The sequence below is a fragment of the Octopus bimaculoides genome, chromosome 4, assembly GCF_046866305.1.
Source record: "Octopus bimaculoides isolate indiv1 chromosome 4, ASM4686630v1, whole genome shotgun sequence".
NCBI lineage: Eukaryota > Metazoa > Mollusca > Cephalopoda > Octopoda > Octopodidae > Octopus > Octopus bimaculoides.
Window position 1 is genome coordinate 67,800,755 of NC_142931.1, and position 8,326 is coordinate 67,809,080.

General features: G+C 35.3%; 1 long non-coding RNA gene across 1 annotated transcript; it reads left to right on the plus strand.

The window, feature by feature from the left end:
• Positions 1-2,674: 2,674 nt before the first annotated feature.
• Positions 2,675-8,079, plus strand: LOC149136073 (uncharacterized). The gene is made up of 3 exons (XR_016241532.1): positions 2,675-3,229; positions 6,480-6,622; positions 7,719-8,079. It is a non-coding gene; the product is annotated as an uncharacterized LOC149136073 (long non-coding RNA).
• Positions 8,080-8,326: the final 247 nt, after the last annotated feature.

Sequence of the window (8,326 nt, forward strand, 5' to 3'; positions counted from 1 at the left end):
ATGGATTTATAGTAATTTTTCTCCTGTCTTTGTAATTCAATATTTATTTGGACTCATGAATCGATTTGTTTTACGAGATTAATTCGATTAAACTTTTTCCCCAGTAATATTTTTAACCATTTGATTTTATGTCTCGTATCAATAAGTATTCAGTGCCTGCAGTAGTTATCTGAAATTTTGTTTTAATAATCCGAAGTAAAGAAAAAATATTATGTCATTTAATTATACATCTAATATGGAGAAAACCCGTCTTTGAAAAAAAAAACAAGATATAATTTTGAATTAAAGAAAACATTTTCTTGAGCAGAAATAAATTACATAAATTGCACACACACAGACGCTTACACACAAACAATCTATAAATCAAATTCAATGGAAATAAGCTTAATCTTGGCTATTTTTGGTAATTTACGTGAGAGATGACGTCAGTACGACATACCAGAAGATCTTTTCTTTTCCTTTTGATTGTGTAATTCATTTTTCCCCCCTTCTAAGCGTGGATGCATACTTGCATTGTATGTTCAAGACCTGATATTGTATTTTTTCCAGGCCCTCTACATATTTTACTTGCCAATTGATCATGATATGGGTATAAGCAACACACGTTTAAATCAATCAAGTAATGACCGGTATTTTATTATTCACTATTAGTCGCTTGCTTGTTACGATATAAATTATAAATGAGCCTATTTTAACCAATATTAGTAATTCTGAAAGCGACGAGCTAGCAGAATCGTCAGCGCGCCGGGGCAAATGTTTAGCTGTATTTCGTCCGTCTTTATGTTCTGAGTTCAAATTTCGTCGAGGTTGACTTTACCATTCATCCTTTCGGGTTTGATAAAATAAGCAGCAGCTAAGCATTGTGATCGATGTAATCGACGTCCCCCAGCACCGAAATTGATGACATTGTGCCAAAATTTGGAACCGATATCGGTAATTTTGGAAACAATCTACAAGGCAAACGGCATTTCCACGAGAAATATAAATAAAATTCATTAAAACAAATAACTAAGAAGCTTCTATTGCATCTCTTTGTCACCCCTAATGTATAAGTAGCTAAGGAGTTCTCATCCAATGATAGAGATAAGTAAAACCCGAACTTCACGGTGAAAATCATACAATTTTCGAAGCAAGTAGTAGACGTTCCAATTTCTTTTAGCGTGTACACATGAGCCAAAGCCTCATAGTGATATTCAGTATAAAGCAAAGCAATTTGTGATACGTTGTATTGGTTAGACATTATCTAGGAATTCGACTTTAACATTACGGTTGGGTTTACGGTTAGGTTTTACGGTTAACGTTAGGGTTCCGGTTTAGGATTAGAGATTCACGTTGCACTTAAAGTTATGATTTTAATTTAGGTCTTAGGGTCAATAAACGGGATAGTGACGGTTGAAAGCTATAGTTATAGTAAAGTTTATATGCATATGTGCATGTGCAAGAGCCGAAATAATTAAAATTGGTTACTTTTTGATTTGAAAATATCTACTTTCGATCGTATAGTCAGAGATTCTTGCGTAATGAAAGATGTACCTACTGAAGGTGCCCACCGCCATTACATTCCACTATGGATATTTACTGTTTTACCACGATACACATCCATCACATGATGTAACTACTTCTAATAACACAGATGAATTATTCATAGTTTGTCATTGAGGTTTTACCTAAATATTGTAACTTGCACAGGGATGGCTCCGTAGTTAAGTAGGTCACATTGTTATCGGGTACAAATCCACTGCATGTTATCTTGTGAAAATGCATTCTACCATACTGTAGCCTTTACTAAAGCCTTGTTAGTGAGATTTGGAAGCACAACTGTTGGACTGCACCTGCTGTTGTGACTTTAAAGTCAGCCCATTGTCAGCTTCTAACACTGCCATTTTGCACTTGAGTGCATTAACATAGAGAATAGGCTTTGCCTTAGAAAAACATGTGACTGTCAGTTTCTTTGGGATGTTAAAAAGCGTCAAGACAAAGCGATATAAAAAAAGGTAAGCTTTGATTACATTACTTATTTTTATGGTTGCTTATTAAAAATCTTATACATTATCATAGATTTGCATTCTAATTATTGAGAATGATATGTAGGTTTTGGTATGATAGTTACGGTATAAAACGTATACAAGTCCTCAAAGTTTACATTGGCGAGAGTTGAACGTAGAACACGAGATTACTTAAACTTATACTTACTATCGGTGACATTAACAATTCTTGAAGCAATCAATAAAGCCAACTACTTTTCTACGAGTAATTGCATTTGAAATTCGCTGAAATAACCAGGAAACATTCTTTTTCATTATAGCAAGTGTCAACGAGGCGGCGACGAAGCTGCTTTACGTTAACAAGAGTTGAAGGGCAATAACTCTTGCTTAAAGTTGCGTGAATTGTGTTTTATTATATCAATATTATTTTTTTCATGCTGAAGAAAATATTTGAAATAATAAAAATGGAATTACAGAAATATCAGTCCTCGAAAATAATAGCAGTAAATAATTGAGTTATATCTCAGTTGCAAAGTTTTACGTATAACATTTTTTCATATTTTAAACATAGCATCTCAATCTGGATAATATTACGTCACAATGATAACATTGGCATTAAAAAAAAACTTTTTATGCATATCCTACAAATAACTACTGACGTTAGAATAAGCTTATGACGTCACAATATTTAAAAACTACAGTAGAGTTATTTTATATGAATGGTGTGTTACATCACGGAGTCTTTGTTATAGTTGGATTTTAAAAATACTGTAGGGTGTTCCATTCTGCATTCTAGCCATTTTGTCATACATCCACAATTTACCTACATGAACATCTACACGAGTATATATACCCTGATACATGCAAACACACATATGAATAGTAAGTACCCAATTTGAGGAGATGATATGCGTACCCAGAGAATTCGGTGAACATACAGGTATATCGAAAATAGGGCATGGAAACGACTGAAAAATTCAACGAAAGACAAGGAAACATGAAAATACCTCTCATCAGCCACGGAAATCCAGACTATAAGTGCAGTTTCGGTGCATTTAAAGTCTGGAGATTTCTAATTCCATGGTACTACCCGTCTGATTGCACCATGGAAATATATATACGGGTAGATGTGCACATACTCGTTTACATAACTACATAAATACACAAGGAACTACACAAACGGGTATTGACCTTTCGCTGGATACAGAAGATTATGATAGGAGTGGCGTAGGAGTGGCTGTGTGGTAAGTAGCTTGCTTACCAACCACATGGTTCCGGGTTCAGTCCCACTGCATGACATCTTGGGCAAGTGTCTTCTTCGGCCGCGGGCCGACCAAAGCCTTGTGAGTGGATTTGGTAGACGGAAACTAAAAGAAGCCTGTCGTATGTATGTATATATATATGTATGCGCGCGCGTGCATGCGTGTATGTTTGTCTCTGTTTGTCCCCCCCCCCCCCTCCAACATCGCTTGACAACCGATGCTGGTGAGTTTACGTCCCCGTAACATGGCGGTTCGGCAAAAGAGACTGATAGAATAAGTACTAGGCTTACAAAGCATAAGTCCTTGTGTCGGTTTGCTCGACTAAAAGCGGTGCTCCAGAGTGGCCACAGTCAAATGACTGAAACAAGTAAAAGAATAAAAGAATAAAAGAGTATACTCATCAAGTAAGTAGCGTAAAAGAAGCGGAGATAAGGTTTTATAGTGGTAGGGAGGAAAACAACAAACAAACAAAAGAGCGTCTGTCCTCACCGAAATTCTCAAGCGAAAAGGCAAAACGGAAAAAAAGAAATTCTGATATTGAGTGTTACAGAAAGAGGGGAAAAAAGAAAATAAGAGTGGTGTAGTGATGAAACAGCAGATAAAGAACAGAATAAGAGAGGAGGAGAACATAGAGAGAGTGACATAGGGAGTAACGAGAGTAAAAAAGTAAGTAGCATGGAATACAAGATAGAAAAAATAAAATGTCGGTGAGAGCGAGAGAGAAAGAGATAGGAGGAAAGGGAGAGTGAGGGGAAAGGGTAAGAAAAAGAAAGAGAAAGAAAGGATGGGGGAGTGAAGACAAGAGAATACTTACAACGTGGTTGTAGGGCATCAATATATTTGTGTGTGTGCGCTCGCGAGTGTGTGAGAATACTTTGATTCGGCGTTGTGCGTGTGACTGTGTGTAAGTACGATACACGGGACGTTAATGTGTATGATTGGCAGGGTAGGGGTAGAGTGAGTACTACGTCTCGTCTACAACCGACAATGGAAATTTTTATCAAAACACCCTTTGTTTGTTTGCCAGAGAGCAGATTGTCTGAAGCTGATACCGTTTGACAGTTAGATGACCTCTAGCCTCGCTGACCTTGAATTATGACAGGAATATTAGTACTCTAGCTCGCAATCGATTAAGGGGGAAGCTGAAAGAATCGTTAGCACGGCCGGACAAAATGATCTTATCCAATGGAAAAGCGAATATCGATACAACTTGACACCCTTGACAATGCAACTCATTTCTATAGCTGAGTGCATTGGAGCATCGTAAAATAACATGATTTGCTCAAGAACACAACACAGCCCGGTCCGGGAATCGAACACAATACTTCGTGATTGGGAGCCTGACATTCTAAACACTGAGCTAGAGAAGAAGTAAAGCCAGTGTTGAGTTAATGGTTCTAACGTGTTGTCTGAAAGCTTTGTGTATGTAACTATAGCACTGTCTCAGATACGAGCGCAAATACCCCGAAGCTTTCTTGAAAGTCAGAAATGTGTTGTTTTTTGTGGCCGGAAAAACGCAAAAAGTAGAGAGAGAGAAAAAACAAAAAAAACAACCACCATTTGAACATATTTTTGTTTCATCGCCTGTAATGGGATAGCAGTCACGTGTTCTGTCGTCAGATTATAAATAATGTGTAGCTAACTGCTCCTCTTCATCCACCTGTTTAAGTTTGACGGTAAATAAGTGTCTATTCCAGTATCATAATTTCCTTCTTACTTGAGTACACACACGCAAACCCTGCATGATCTCTATCACTTTCTCTCTCTCTCTCTCACTCCCTCTCTCTCGCGGATCCTGTAGCTCTCTAAATTTCGATTTTATCTCTCAAATTAGTTTACAGCAATAGTGAACTGATTTTCATATACAATACGACATTCATTCTCACTTAAGCGCTTAAAACTCCTCATCTAGTAATCATTTTCTACAGCCTCAAATATATAATTATCTACTTCACCGAATGAACACATTAAACGTAGCGAAACGATCATAGTATAAAAAAAAGTTTATATTAGATTGAAGGAAACACAAAATATACACGCCTAAGAGAATAATGGACTGAAAATCTTGTGGTTGAAGTAAGAGAAACTTAAATCATGTTCGCTAATGTTGTAAAGAAAATATAATGAATTATGTAAATCGTGATGTTCTCTGTCATATTTGTTTTACATCAAATACTGTATGTCAATTCCAGTAATGCTGGTGTGTTAAATTCTCTACCCTGAGTGGAACCAAGTTAATATGGGTAATTTTTTTTTATTCAAAATGATAAAAGCAGAGGACGTTGAAAACAATGTTCTTCTCACTTAACCAGGGAGAATCAAATTCGTTTCGTATGTTGAATATAAATTTGAAAGCATTGATTTCCGACAAGCAATAATGTAGGAATTTGGTGAAGTTCGTTGAAAGATTGTTTCGATTAATTTAACATCATCTTCCTTAGCTTTCAAGTAAACGTCTAGAATTGTATGTAGTTTGAATATTTTCGTGTATTAAACATAATTCGGAAAGTTTTATTTGCTTTTCGTTCATTTCCTGGCACTTTATCTGTTTGCTGTAACTTTCACTTTCAATATAGATAAACGATAACAACTTCCTAAAGAAAAATAAAACAAATTGCAACATATTCGCAGATTTATTCGCATTTCAGTGTTGTTCAATGAAACCCAATTGACCTTTAACCTAACTTTTAATAAACCCTAAATTAATGTTGTTTCAGAGTGATGTTATATCGGTTATCACTCTGATACAACACTGCGATTTGTTCATGTCTTACATAAGCTTCTAACTTTCTTTAGGAAATAAGACATGGTTATGTTCCGATGAATATAACTGACGCAAATTGTCATGGGAAATTGAACAGTTACATATAACGTTTAAGAAACAGAAATTTGAGAATATATTTCAAATTTGAAAGTGCCAATTTAGTGACACACAGACACAGACACAGCACACACTCACTCACACATTCACTCACACACACATACACATGTACACACACGTGCACACACATGTATACATGTGTGAGTGTTTGTCTGTGTGTGTGTGTGTGTGTGTGTGTATCTGTGTATGTAGTCTGATTTTATTTGTTGTGTAATTATCATTATGTTAAACTAATGTATTCAAATTCGTGTCCTCATCTTGATTGATTAAGTCTCAACGTATCGTTTATTGTACATCTAACATCTTTTGCTATCTGTCTTCTTCGGTAACTGTCTCGAAACGCCATGCTAGACAAGTAATCTGCTGGGCTATCGGGTGTGTGAAAGAGATGTCCTCAAATTACGGTGTAAAATTGAAGACACTTGAAAAACCAAAAGTGTCGAAAAATGGAAGAAAAATTTGAAAAGAAACCAAGGCCAAAGCAGTAATGATAGGTTGGTGATTACTTAAGTCAGAGATACGTGGTAAATGCATGCACAAACAAGAATACATGCTAAGAACTTGGTCAAAACCATCCTGAAAGCCCCACACGGAAAAATCTCTCTTTGATACTTCTGCAAGAGGTATCAAAGACTGTTCTGTTAGCTCTACACAGTATCACTTAGACATATCTTAATACTTGACTATTTAGTATGCTGTATAAGATTTTATTTTCATCTTCCGTAACTTAGATAATCCACATCATCCATAATGTCACAAGATCCATAATGCCACAATATTTTCTCAATCGGCATGCGTTTGAAAAGTTAGAATACAATGTCAGATACTATGGAAGTTAGAACATAATTTATTGTTTAATTCTTTCCTATTTAAATTCGTATGTATTTGCAAAATATTCAACTATTTGTCAGAATGTTATGTATTATATTGTATGCTTATAGGCGGGTTTACAATTAATGTGGTTCTCTTTTGACCCTTCCTAACAAAAAGCCAACATTTTTATTTGTCAATACTGTCCGCGTGATACAACATGGAATTTTCAACAAGGTTTGACATAATAAAACAATCATAATTAACTTTATTTCAAGAAATACGATTTAAAATTGATAATCTGGTTTTCAGATTTGCCCTTTTTATTCTCTGACGATGTTGCCATATGAACTTCAAATATTCTTCCAGTGTTCTCGTTTCTTTTTATGTCTCTGCGTATTTCAATGAAATATCTAAGGAATCAGAAAATAGTTAGTTTTCCAACGACCTCACATATGTCATCGCTCAAATTTAACCCTCTCGGAACCACCCTTACCTTTTTGTTACTGGAGACTGAGAAAAAGTAAAAAGAAAGAAATTACTTGCCTGTATATATCTCTCTGACACGGGATTATATTTTACTGTCTAAATATTTCTATAAGTCTGTATTCGTCCATTACTTATTACAACCTCATTGAATGAATAACAGCCATAGATCAAGAGTTATCTTCTACGACTTATAAAAGCATTACTCATTTCTTGTAGTCACTTATTCCATTTTCAGAAGCTAAGAATAATAATATAATAGTTTTTTCTTTCTTTTTTTCGAATCACGAAAAGAAACTGAACGTGATTGCTCGAGCAACTGAAAGTAGTAACCAAATCATCTTCAGTTCTCACCCTATCATATTCGCTGGGAAGTTTACATTGGATGATGGAACCTTGGAAGTATTCCTGACGAAGAGAAGTCAGTTTGGACAGATCTTCAATATTGTTCATCATATGTGTCTACATTATCGGAACTAATTTTGAGCGAAAGAATATAAACAACATGTCTCTTTTCTATACCGAAATATCTTGAAATGATATTAATTATTAAACTTTTGCCACGCGCTACAGCTTATATTTACTCTCAACGCTATGGTGAATACAAAACATCTTATTAAGGCCTTGAGAAGTTCATTAAATCTCTTTATTACCAGATATGGTTAATTTATGTTTCGATGTCGATTCGATATTGTTTTAGTGCAAATTATTTATCTATCTTTACATCATTTAGATAGAAGTAGGACGACGTGACTGATGGAAAAAAAATAAATAAAAAGAATAAATAAATAAATAAAAAGAAGAATGAAATAATTGTCGACTGCAGTCATCCAATAGCCAAGTGGTGGTATTTAACGAGGTGACAAATTTCATCTACCATTCGATAGCAAACGGAAGTGAAA